General features: G+C 40.9%; 1 pseudogene; it reads left to right on the top strand.

The window, feature by feature from the left end:
• Positions 1–9,385: 9,385 nt before the first annotated feature.
• Positions 9,386–11,483, top strand: LOC147457960 (uncharacterized; annotated as a pseudogene).
• The last annotated feature ends 1,744 nt before the right edge of the window (positions 11,484–13,227 follow it).

The following is a 13,227-nucleotide window of genomic DNA, read 5'->3' as shown; positions in this document are numbered from 1 at the left end:
CGCGAACTTTCAATCCTGTGCACTCCACCTGTGTGTTGTGTACGATGCCGAGCTTGCTCCTCTACGCGCGCGAATACTCCAACTGTGTGCGATCCGTGTGCGCTTTCTGTTGCTTTTCTGTGTCGTTTTGCTTCTCTGTGTGTCTAATCTTGATAGGGTTTATTAAGAATGCACGTATGCTACAAGTGCTTGACCCCGTCCGGGTGCGCTGCCGGGTCCCCGGACCCGCCCAGAACAATATCCCAAAATCAGCTCCCAAGCCCCGCCATCGAGAGCGCTATATTCCACATCCCCATCAAGAGCGTACCCCCAAACCCTTCAATTGGAAGCGCTGCCTTGTCCACCCATTTGTGGCATTGCCCTAAGACCCCGCATCTGGAGTGCTAAATGGGAACATTCTTCATTAGTGAAATTTTGAACATAAATTATTTAGCATATACTTAAAAATAATACAAATATTAACATATTAACTAACTACTAATTTACTATAGCTGTTCTAAAGATTATGTCCCATACTATATTTAAGGTGCACAAAGGTTTTGGGCCTTAGGTCTAGAATTAGCCAAGTGGTCAACACATATAGACCAAGTGCACACTGTTGCCACAAAACTTGGCCACCACTTCACTTGCCAAAGTTTAGGCCACATGGTCAATCCTAACTTTCCAATGTTCTTATTATGTCACCTTTTGCCTCGTGGAAAACCTAGGCTTGTTTTCACATACTCAGGCACTTCAAGCCACAATAAATTGTCATTACTCTTCGACAACCCTTTTGTTCAAGTCTTTGAAAAAACATTGTTTAAGGCCACCCTAAACCATTTTCATTTAGGGGTGTCTAAAACTAGCTTTTTGGCAATTCGAGAAGAAAATGGTCAAAGTTTTATACTTAGTTTTAACCACTTGACCAATTCAAATATTGGAAAGCAAGGTCTTGTAATACTTTTCTTTGGACATCACACATTAAAACTAGGTCCCTCACTTGTCCAAGCTATGCTCTAATACAATAAAGGGCTTTTGGTTTCAAGATGCACCACTTTCCCAACCTTGATTCCATTAAAGAAGCTAGCTCTACCTAGACATTTAATAGCAAGGTCTTGCAGCAGTTCAGATTGAACATTTTCCATGGCAGCTAGGTCCACCACTTATCTAAGCTATGCTCTAATAGAGTAAGGGGGTTTTGGTTTCAAGATCCACCACTTGTCCAAACTTGATTTGGGAAGGAAGGTCCTATAATAGTTTGCTTTGGACATTCACCATTACAACTAAGTCCACCACTTCTCCAAGCTATGTTCTAATACACTAAGGAGGTTTTGGTTTCAAGGAGAACCACTTGTACGACTCTGTTTTTGGAAGTAAGGTCTTTACATAGTTCACCTTGGACCTTGGACATTGGATACTACAACTAAGCCCACCACTTGTCCAAGATATCCTCTATATATAGCCAAAGGGTTTGGGTTTCAAGATTCACCACTTTTCCAACCTTTCTTCCATTAAAGAAAGGAGGGGCTTTATAACTAGGTTCACCACTTGTCCAAGCTATGTTCTGATATGGAAAGGGGATTTTGGTTTCAAGGTCCACCACGTGTTCAACCTTGCAAGACTCAAGGGATACTTGGACATTGGAAAGCATAGTCCTATAGTAGTTGATAGGTGGCAGTGGGTATTACAACTAGGTCCAACCTATGCTCTCATATAGCAAAGAGGCTTTGCTTTCAAGGTCCACCACTTGTCCAACCTTGCTTCCATTAAAGAAATGAGGGGCTACGTAAACATTGGCAAGCAAGGTAGCAAGGTTCTAAGGTGTTTCACCTTGGATATTGGGCATTATAACTAGGTCCACCACTTGTCCAAGCTATGCTCTGATAAAGAAAGGGGATTTTCGTTTCAAGGTCCACCATGTGTTCAACCTTTCTAATATGGAAAGGGGATTTTTGTTTCAAGGTCCACCACGTGTTCAACCTTGAAAGACTCAAGGGATACTTGGACATTGGAAAGCATAGTCTTATAGTAGTTGATAGGTGGCAGTGGGTATTAAAACTAGGTCCAACCTATGCTCTTATATAGCAAAGAGGCTTTGGTTTCAAGGTCCACCACTTGTCCAACCTTACTTCCATTAAAGAAATGAGGGGCTACGTAAACATTGGCAAGCAAGGTAGCAAAGTCCTAAGGTATTTCACCTTGGATATTGGGCATTATAACTAGGTCCACCACTTGTCCAAGCTATGCTCTGATAAAGAAAGGGGATTTTTGTTTCAAGGTCCACCACGTGTTCAACCTTGAAAGACTCAAGGGATACTTGGACATTGGAAAGCATAGTCCTATAGTAGTTGATAGGTGGCAGTGGGTATTACAACTAGGTCCACCACTTGTCCAACCTATGCTCTCATATAGCATAGAGGCTTTGGTTTCAAGGTCCACCACTTGTCCAACCTTGCTTCCATTTATATAGCAAGGAGGATTTGGTCTCAAGGTTCACCACTTGTCCAACCTATGCAAACCTTTTTCATGTTGTAGCATGATTTTTGGTTTGAAGAGTATTTTTCTATAACTATGGATTTAACAATGTAATCTTTTTACTTACAGGATGGACTTCGAATCTGGGGAGAAAGTACATATGATACTTGACAATGAAATCGTTGGTATTGGTTGTGTGTGTAGAACAGATCCAGATTCCACTTGTGGTGGTACAAAGATAGGGCTGGGAAATGTCTCCATACTAGTGGAGGAATGCTTGAAGGATGTGGTCCTACCTTTTCCTACAATGGATACTTCATCTCTCCAAGGCTCATTATGGAGTGTTGTTCGATGGTCAAAGCTTCTTTTGCAATCTTTTGTATTAAATGGGAACTTAATTGATCCACACGAAAGCTACAATGGTGATGAAGAACATGATCATTCTGATCCTCTAGTTACAGATGCAATACCTATGACAAGCCCAGAATTTGAAGCAATGATTCGAGAGTCTTGGAGAAATGAGAGGGTCCTTTTAAAAGATGACACAATGATGCAAACCATGAATGAAGGGACCATCTTATATGTATTTCCACATGATTATGTCAACTTTCAGGAACTTCGTCCTGATTGTGTGGGTGTGGGTATTGAAAGAGAAAATGCAAGCATTGATGATGTGGTTGAAGTGGGTAGCATCACTTTGCTAAAGTGGCCCATCAAGCAGACAACAATGTTGAATGGGAGCCCATTACAACGCTTTGTTCCTGTTGATGGCATGCATGCTACATATGAGGATGTATCCAACGATGGCAATGTTGGAAAAAAACTTGATGGGAGTAATGTTGTCCAGTTGTCAAGGAAGAGACGATACACTTTCATGAACAGGACTCAAAAATCAAAAGCAGCACCAGCTTCGACTTTTTACCTTTCAAACAAATCAATTCAAAGGGTATCATGCATTGATTGTTGTGCACAAAAATGCTGCCAATTTGCAGATCGTGATATGGTGACAAGGTTACGACAACAATTTTGGGGAGAGTCTCAAAAATCACGCACTAATTATGTTTATGATGTTCTTTCTATATGTTATCAGAAAGATGAGAAGTCACGATACCAATTCAGGCTAAATGGCTCTATTGTTTGTTGTAGAGCATGGTATGAGCTACATGGAATACCAAAGACATCATTTTATCGATACAAGGAGAACTTTGAAAATGGTGTGCGCCAATATGTACATGGGAACACATGTACATTGAGAAGGGGACTTCAACATACTAGTTTAGCAAGAGCACTACTAAATGAGTTTGTGGAAAACAACTCTGAGAAGATGCCACATAGAAGTAGAACACTGCTAGATGGCTCAAGAGAGACTCAATTGGTGATTCCATCAACATACAAACAAGTGGATATTTTATGTGAAATCAACACGACACTTGACCAAATGGGCTATGAGAAGAAGCTATCCCAATCTTCTTTTGGTAGAATTTGGAACAAAGAGTACCCACATGTCACTTTAACAAAGACGAGTGAGTTCTCTAAGTGCAATATTTGTAGCTCAATCAAGGCAAGGTCAGAAGCTAAACCTTCTCTTGAAGAGAGAGCTCTTCTCTTGAGGGAGAGAGAAGTTCACATGGCACAACAAAAGAGTTGCAGAAGCCTATATTATGCATGGCGCACGTATTCAGAAACTCAACCACAAAAATATGTATACATAATCCATGATAAGATGGATCAAAAGAAGACTGCCATTCCTAGATTACGCATTGTTCCCAAGGGTGTGGATTCAGGATATAATCTGCAGGTGGCATTGATTGGCATGATCACTCATGGACATGGAGAAGGTCATTACGGACACTTTGTCTTGAATGGTTTGTGGCTAGCTGATCCAAATCTTACAATTGGCTCAATTGCTAATTGTTTACATAACCTCGAGAGGATAGATAAGCATCCTCTTGGTGATCTAGTAACAAATGGACTTCCAAGGAGCAATATTTCACTACTACATGCTTTGAACTCAAGGGATGCTTTGGACTACCATAACTTGAGTGATGGAAAAGAGCCCATTGTGCAGTCGTCAGAAATTGCAGAAGAGGAATTGGGGTCAACATTTCGCAGATTGCCAGAGAACTTGTTGCTACAATTGGATAATTGTGCAGGGAAAAACAAAAATCGATACTTATTTGCCTATTTGTCAATGCTTGTTGCAAGGGGTCTTTTCAAAACCATCCAGCTGGGATTTTTAATGGTTGGGCATACACATGAGGACATAGACGCCATGTTTAGTAGGTTTTCAGAGAAGTTGAGAGTTACACAAACCTATACTTTGCCACATTTGATGGATACATTACGAAACAGCTCATCTTCATCTCCAGCTCCATTTTTTCTCACAAAGATCCCCGATTTCAAGCAATATTGTGATGGCTATCTTTGTGATGGACAAGACATACTTGTTGGACATTCCAAACCGCTTCAGTTCAGGTTCTTTATGCAGGATGAGACACCAATGATGCAATATAAGGCACATGTAGGTGTATCAAGTTGGAGTGGAAGTATTCGCCTTTGGAAAACAGACACAGAAGGCAAGCCAATGTTACGACATGGAGATCCACCTCTAGTACAAATGGCGGAGTATGTCAAGGCCCACGAAGAAGTCATGTTGGGGCTAAAGAACTATATAAAATTTTGGAAAAATTTAGGGAATGGTTCAAGTATTCCGCGATATTATAGACCCGTGATAGATTATTGGAGTAAGGTAATTGAAGAGATTGGAAAAGCAATCATATCAGAGGGAGTCTTGTATGAAATGTTTTGGCCAAAAACTCAAGAATATTCTCACCTACAAAGCACTACACTGAATTTGCAACAAGGAGCAGAAAGATTCCTAGGCCTTGAAGAGTTGAACGATCATTTTTGTGGGCCTCAACGAGATAGGCCAAGGGAAGAGTTTGACCCTATGTCTGATGTGCACCAAGGTGACTTTCTTATGCTTGTTCCGAGTGACACAGAAATCTATCCAGTGTGGCTTGCAATGGCTTTATCTGACATTGATAATGAGCCTACATCACCAAACTACAGAAAACTCTTGATTCAATATTGGGCACCTTGCGCGAGAAAAAGTGGGATGACAGATACTCAAGCTTACAGTAATTGTTGGAAGGGTTATTGGGCTGTCAACTATAAGGACCCACAAGTGTGGGAAACTATAGATGCAATTGTTTGGTCCTGGAGACCCAACAAAGAAGGACCATTTTCTAGAATAAAGATTCCAGAAAGACATGCTCTAAAAGCCAAAGAAGGCCTCACTCGTGCACATCAGCCACACTTGGATCAAAGTTCAGATATGGTATCAAATGTGGAGTAGAATTATGTAGAGCTTCTATTGTGACTATACTAGTCAATTTGTAAACAAAATCTTTTTTGTATCTTCCTTTGTTTTATGTAATTTATAGTTATTATTAAAATCCATGTGTTGTACATCCTCTTGACTTTTGGTGTTTATCAACACCACAATCCTATGAGATTTTCACTTTATTTACTAGCCACACACCTCAATTTTTCCCACTTTAAGTGGAAAATTCCCAAATTACATGAATTCGGTCGATTTGGAGATTCCCATAATGTGAGATTTTTACCAAAATACCTAATATGGTCTTACAAGGAAATGATTGGAGGAGCTTCATGAAGATGAGGATGAGTCTAGTGATGAAAACTATGTAAGGTCTCTGACCCCAACCAAAAAGAGCACCCTTGTACCATGAAATAAACATAATGAAAAAAGTTACTATTCTTAGCAGCTTTCCAAATAATGTGAGTGCCATGTTCTTTAGAATGTTATAAAGCTTCCAAATGTGAATTAAAATAATTTTTGTGAAAAATTTCCAAAAATAGTAAGTTTTTGGTCACCCGACCCGTTTAGTTTTGACCGTCTCGAAAAACTGCACCCGTACCTCGCATTTGAAAAAAATGCATTTTCAAACCCCGGGGACTGCTAAATATGGCAGGTACTCGGACCAGTGCGCCTTAGTTAGAGCTTAGTATAGAAATTTACGGCATTAAATTCCGACTCGTATGGGCTGTTTTAGCCTAAAACCAATTTTTCCTAAAGTTGTGCGGGGAGGCACCGGGGCTCCAAGCTGTGTGGGAACAGGTCCCAGGCCACTCAGAGCCTGCTTTAGCAATTAGGGGGCACCCTCTTGTCTTGTGGGAGTTGTGGGAGAGTTTCCAAGCTTGAGAGTGAGTGTGAGAGCCAGTTAGACTAGCTAGCTGGACACTTGGTAGGCAGGAAACTAGACTTGCCATGCATTAACTGAGTGCTCATTCAGATGCAAATAGCAAGGCTGGTCGATTTTCAGCTTGGAGGAGCCTATTTAAGGGTGTTCTCACACACACACACACACACACACACACACACACACATGCTCACACACACACCTTGGGGAGGTGCTGCCGGTACACACACAGTTTTTTAAGGAGAAGCAAGGAGGGAGGTGCTGCCGAAATTCTCATCTTGAGGATTCATTGGATCAGAAAAATCAGGGGATTCTCAGCCCCTAATCACGGTAATTATGGTTTAATTTCGGCTCTTCTTAATTCTCATCATTATTCTCCCAAATTCTTCGTCTACTATGCCTACTTTTATCTATAATTCCCAATAGCTTCTCTCTAAGTTTACATAGCTATACTCCATTACATAATCATCATTCAATTAGCTAATTTATGCAGCCATTCATCATTCTGAATCAATGATTAATACATGATTAGGAAAGATTCTTTCTCTAGGCAGCATAGTTAATAAATTGTCAGCTGGTAATAATGTAGACTTGATGAAATTCACCCTTTTACCACTCAATAGCAATGTAATTAAGTTAGATTCAATTTTTTCTCACATATTAAGATGTGATTAAGGCAAAAATTAATCCGTCATTAGGCCACTAAGAAGAGAATTTTCTCTCACCTATGCATGCGGTAACTCTGCATCTTTCTAACTGCACTAGGAAAGTGATTAAGCTTTCTTAATTCATCTCTCTTGTAATTTAATTAGTAAAATTCTAAAATTCTTAATCATCTAAGCCAAGTGATTAACTTTAGAGCCGGTTCCCATAGGATAAGTAAAGTATTACCCATAAAATTACTAGATCTCGAAGGAAAAATCTAACCCTCTTGCATAAGGAGGATTGTTCAATGATTCTAATCTATCATTTGGATTGTTATGATGCTCTTGGACTTTAGCTCTTTTCTTCAAGTTTATCATTTAAAGTAGTGAGTATAAAATGGCCCCGGCTAAGAGAACTCGCTTCAGTGGTGCCCACGACCGCGAGGCGGGAACAAGCAATGTGAACGGGAAAGGAAAAGCTCCCATGGACAAGCAAGCACCGGCCATCTCACGGGCCATTGATGAAGAAATAGAACATGTAGGTCACAATTTCATTCAAGTTGTTTAATTTAACATTGCATACGATTAGCTAGGAATGGATATACCCCTAAACATGTTGGAGAAATCCGACGGAAACCTCGGTATTTGAATTCAATTGTATATTAAAGTTTAAGTAGGACAGAATGGTTGATGGATATACTGTTTGCAATAGGAAAGAATGTCTGCTAGGGAAAATTTATCTTGGCCTGTTCATTCTATTTCCAATGTTGAACTAGTCTTGAACCGCCTCTTGATCACAGGGGGCAGAGTTCCTGGTTAAGGGCTCTTGAATCCACGACTCAGCTGGTTAAGCGATGGATACCCACGTCTGCTGGTTAAGCGGTGGGAACCCACGTCTGTTGGTTAAGCGGTGGGAATGTCCATGTCGTGCTTTCTATGCGGTAGACATACCTAGTTGTATGGGAAGCTAGGCGACAATGAGAGGAGTAAACTCTCGCTGGAGGGGGGATGTTTTACCTCTAGAACATTGGAATTTTAATGAATAAGTTTGAGTAGAATTTTTACTAGAGTACTGTCTTGGTGCCGCTTTGCAATACTGGTTGAAGGGCTGTATTAACGAACCTTGTGAATCGGAATCTAATCAAGGAACTTATCTGTTGAATAGCCATTGTGGTAGTAATTAGGACACACAAGGAAGTGTGAGTGTGGGGGTGGAAAGTGGGGGCTTGGCTCAGGTTGCCAATGCCTATGAGAAGGGTGGTCCCGATTGGTCGGGAACTCTCTGTCCCCATAGTGCTTAAATCGACACTAGTAATTCTCATTGCCCCTAGAGCGGCGAAGTCTCAAGTGTACATGCCTCTGAAACATGGGTAAAAAGGCACTCGGGATTTCTCTCCTCTTGGAAGGTGGGTCTTAGGATCGCTAGATAGGTTAAGTACGCTTCCCCTGCGAGGTGGAGCTAGATCTCATTACTAGTAGGCTCGAACTCGACTCACTTTGTGATGAGAGACCGTTCGCTAGTTGAACCCTGAACCACTTTGTTTTCTTCCGCTATAGATCTAGTGGCCACCAGGCTCACCATCAAATCCACCGTTTGATACGGTGGGGTGGGGACCTCACAGTGTCACAATTGCTTAAGCCGGTAAGTATACGTTATTATGTAGTCTTTATTTACTCAACGTGCACATCTCAAAGGTTGGAATGCATTGTAGAACAAGTACGCTATAGCCTTGAAACAACTACAAGCTGAAAAGGACACTATGCTACCTTTAGAGTTTCAACAATGCTACAAGAAATCTTTTTTTGAGGCAGATGGTCCGAGCAGGAGGAGAACAAAGCAGGCACTCGCTATTGTTGATCCCAGTCTAGGCGATGAATGGTGGAGGTAATAAAGTGTATTGTGGATCACTACTCTATGTCTAGTGCTGATTTGATTATATGTTCAGAACCCTGCGGACTATTGAATGGACTAACCGGCCCAAGTGGATTACTGAGGATAGATTGTACATTCTGGCATGTGCTTATCTGCCCCTTGAGAAGAGAATTTACATTCTTCGAGCAATGGCGTCTTCTGATCTTATAAATGTCAAAAGTTTGGATATTCCACAGACAGGTATTATCATTCCTTTTTTTTTGGAGACTAAAAAATGGCATGTTTCACTCAATGTAATTGACATTATTCTCTGTGTCCTTTATTGCAACTGACCATGTCTCGTTCCATGATTGGATGCGTGTGGAGGTTCTATGGAACACCATAGAGTACGAAGCTCATTTTTTATACAACAACATGAGAAATATCACATCCAAGCTAGGTCCAGGAGAGATGCTTGATTCCTTTCTAGAAGGAGAAAAGTTGACTCACAAAACTGAGGTGTTCCAATACGAGCTTGGAAAATTTAAATCTTCGGGAAGAGGTAGCCCTGACCTTAAGAAAGCACTCATAGACGCCGGTCAAATATGTATTTGTAGGTTGGAATATTGCTCTAAGCACTTCTGTCATTGGGAGAGCTCAACGTGGAAAGAACAAAATTGGTCTAACATCTTTTGATTTTGTAGGTGGTTGAACAGGCGTAACTTCAACTTTAGAAGCTCTCGGACTCTATCTGACGTCTTGGATATCTCAAAGAAAGATACTATTTTCAACCTAGCACAGTTGGCACGTAACTTCAACAAAACAGTTTAATACTCGTGCCCTTGGTTTCTTGAGTATAAAGAGGGCAAATTTCCTGCCAACGAAGAATTGCAGCATAACAATGCTGTCAAGGAGAGGGAGGAATGTGCACGGAGGGCTGTTCTAGTGGAGACGTTGGAAACACCTACAAAAACCACTACAACAACAAAAACATCCCCTTCATATCAGAAAGTCGACCAAGTATCGTATTCTAGAGTATGTTTTGATCTTGGAACATTACAAACGCATCATTTTGAAACTCTGACTTCGCTAAGAGTTTTTTGTTGCAGACCGAGACTCCAAAAGACGTAGGAAAGAAACCCTCCTCAAGGGAATTAAAGAAAAGAAGTGAGTTGCAAATTTATGACAAAATCTGTAATTGAAAAGAATCCGAGAATCTTGTCTTTACGAGAACCATTTTAATGATCTATAATATAGAGCATGATGCGGTTGGGCCAAATGAAAAAGAGCTTAAATAATTATCCCACTCCTTGGAGCAATTGTTAGATCATCATGAGGGAGATCAGCAGATGGTGGCGAGCGATGATCTAGGTTTTTGTAAGACCTTTTTGAGAATCTTAACGCTATCATCTTTTGAGGTGTATTTTGTTGACCAACTACTTTGTTTTGTTGGTTGTGTTCTTCAGTGTTCGACAAGCAGAATGTGTCTATCTCCTTCTTGGATACAAGCATGGAAGAAAATGAGATTGTTGTCTCCATGCTGGCAGGCATCGAAGGCCAAGTGAAAAAGGACGACCATGTGTATGTCCGCATTAGGAAAAGTTTGGACTCAAAAATAGGCCTTGTAAGAATTGTTGATGTGGCATAGCTTTTAGAAAGTGGGGATCGGTAATTTTTTTGCAAATAAGATCTAAACTTGTCGGAGGTTGGATATTTAGAATCTACTCTTCAAATGCTATCTATTGATATATAGCATGCATGTATCGGACATTGCCTTCATGTAGATCTAGAAAAAGGTGATTTTAGATTATCGTAACTGTAACAAAACCTGGCTGATTGAAAAAAAATGGCATAACTTTCATAGAAATCATCCAAACTTTTCGGACCTTGGCTCTTTAGAATCCATTTTTCAAGAACTTTCCAATGATAGGTCATATCATGGGGTTCTAAGCAATATTTAGAGGGGTCTACCGGGCGGGTTGCTTTCTTTTGTACAACTTTGATGATGTGGCACTCTTAAAAGGTCCAAAAATGAGTTCAAAATTTTCCTAATGAGATGGGGTTTGGGTGGCTGTCTCAGTGTTCGCTTCATTCATGTTCTTGCCTCCAAATTGCCTTGTGCATGGTATCCCGTCGTCATCTACACAGGAATGGAATGACATGGATGTTTGTCAATTCGGCAAAGTTTCACGTCTGAGTTTTTTGACAGCAGATGACAATGGCATGTTTGTTGTTGTTTGCATACCTATCCAACATCGAATGGTAAAAAATGTTGCAATGCCGCAGGCAGGGGGAGCAGGTGACTGAGTTTGGAGATAACACCTTATCAACAGAAAAAACACCTTACCTTAATTCTAACACCTTATCAACAGAGAAAACACAGTACACTACAATACTTTTTTAACAAAACTAGTACACTACAACAAACATAAAGGTCACAAATCCTTCTCAAAACTAACCACACACCTTCTTTCTCTACCTTTCCAACACAAACACTCACAGAAGAAGCACAGAGTGCCTCTTGAGTTTAGTGCAGGGCAATTCCCCGCCAACGGCACCAAAAATGTGGGCTTCTGCCGCACATATAGAAGCAAGGGACTTGCCTAACACTGTGGGAGCCAGAGATGTCTCCAAGCATGCAACTAGCCTAAACTAGTAAGCTCAAAGATGACAATGGTGTGTCACTCACCGCTCTACGCTTGCTGTTGTGGAGTATTTCTCACCGCAAACAAGAGGAAGCCTCCGCTGCATCGCGCTCAACCGCCTCATCACCGTCGTGCCGCCGCAATGCTCGATCACTCTCCTCTCTCTCTCTCTCTCTCTCTCTCTCTCTCTCTCTCTCTCTCTCTCTCTCTCTCTCTCTCTCTATCTCTGTCTCTCAAACATCTACACATGCCACAAAATCCTTCCTCTGTGTGTGTGTGTGTGTGTTTGTGTGTCTCATGTGGTTCTGCTTGATGAAAGGGGCATACTCATTGGGAGGAATGTGTGTCTCACATTGCCTGGCAGAAATGTGATAGGTTGTGGCAGAACGGGTAGGAACCATCGTCGCTTATGAGGGGCGATCGTATGACATGCTAGTAGGAGATGGGTGATGCAAGGGACGATGGTAATAAGCAGGGAGTGGGCTTAATCGGAATGCAAAGGGAAGGAGACACTGGAATTTGAGAAGATTCCTACTGATAAAATTTAAGTCAACCAAGTTAGTAATTGCTTTTTGTGACACACACGTCCATTTTGCTAGGGTCTGGTGTGAGAGAGAGAGAGAGAGAGAGAGAGAGAGAGAGAGAGAGAGAGAGAGAGAGAGAGAGAGAGAGAGAGAGAGAGAGAGAGAGAGAGAGAGAGAGAGAAACCAAATTACTTACACATGATAAACGTGTTTGGGAGGAAATTGTTATATAGGATGACAAGGAAAATGGCCTTGAGCTCAATAGAAAGATAGGTTTCTAACCCTTTTTCCTTACCGTTAGAGGATCAAATGGTTTCACATCCACAAGAACAAAGGTTAGTTTGTTTGATAACATTAATTTCTATCAAGTTGATAAATGTTTTTTTTTTAAAACTCAATATGCTCTTGCTACGTGCCTGCATGTTTAAGTGGTTGGCCGCAGTATAGTAGGAATGGTTGAAGTGAAAAGATCAATAAAGCAAAGGTTGCATGCTTGTCCCTACTACCCTTTGCAATTGGTTCACATCCACTTGTATCTTTACATCTTGGTCTCACCTATACTGAAAATGATCGAGCGCAATTGGAAAGAATTTTTAAAACTCATTAAATGGATTCTATGGAAAAATAACACAAAAAACACAACTCGATGGTAGTGGGGTGAAATTAGAATGGGTGGTAAGACCCAAGGACCTATGTGGCATTGGGGTGTTGAGCCGAGAACTACACACAAATTATTCCATGTGTGCAAAGCTAGTAGTATCCTTATCAAATCAAAGCCTAGAAGTTTAAGAGATCCTCCAAAGTTACTTTACACCTAGAGCAAAGTGTTTCTTCCAATCCCTTTGATAGGAATAATATTCATAGTGCGGATGGGTCCATTAT

Source organism: Adiantum capillus-veneris, chromosome 5 (assembly GCF_014529385.1).
Source record: "Adiantum capillus-veneris isolate H3 chromosome 5, ASM1452938v2, whole genome shotgun sequence".
Classification (NCBI taxonomy): domain Eukaryota; kingdom Viridiplantae; phylum Streptophyta; class Polypodiopsida; order Polypodiales; family Pteridaceae; genus Adiantum; species Adiantum capillus-veneris.
Note: the sequence above shows the minus strand (reverse complement) of the source record. Positions and strands in the feature narration are given on the sequence as shown.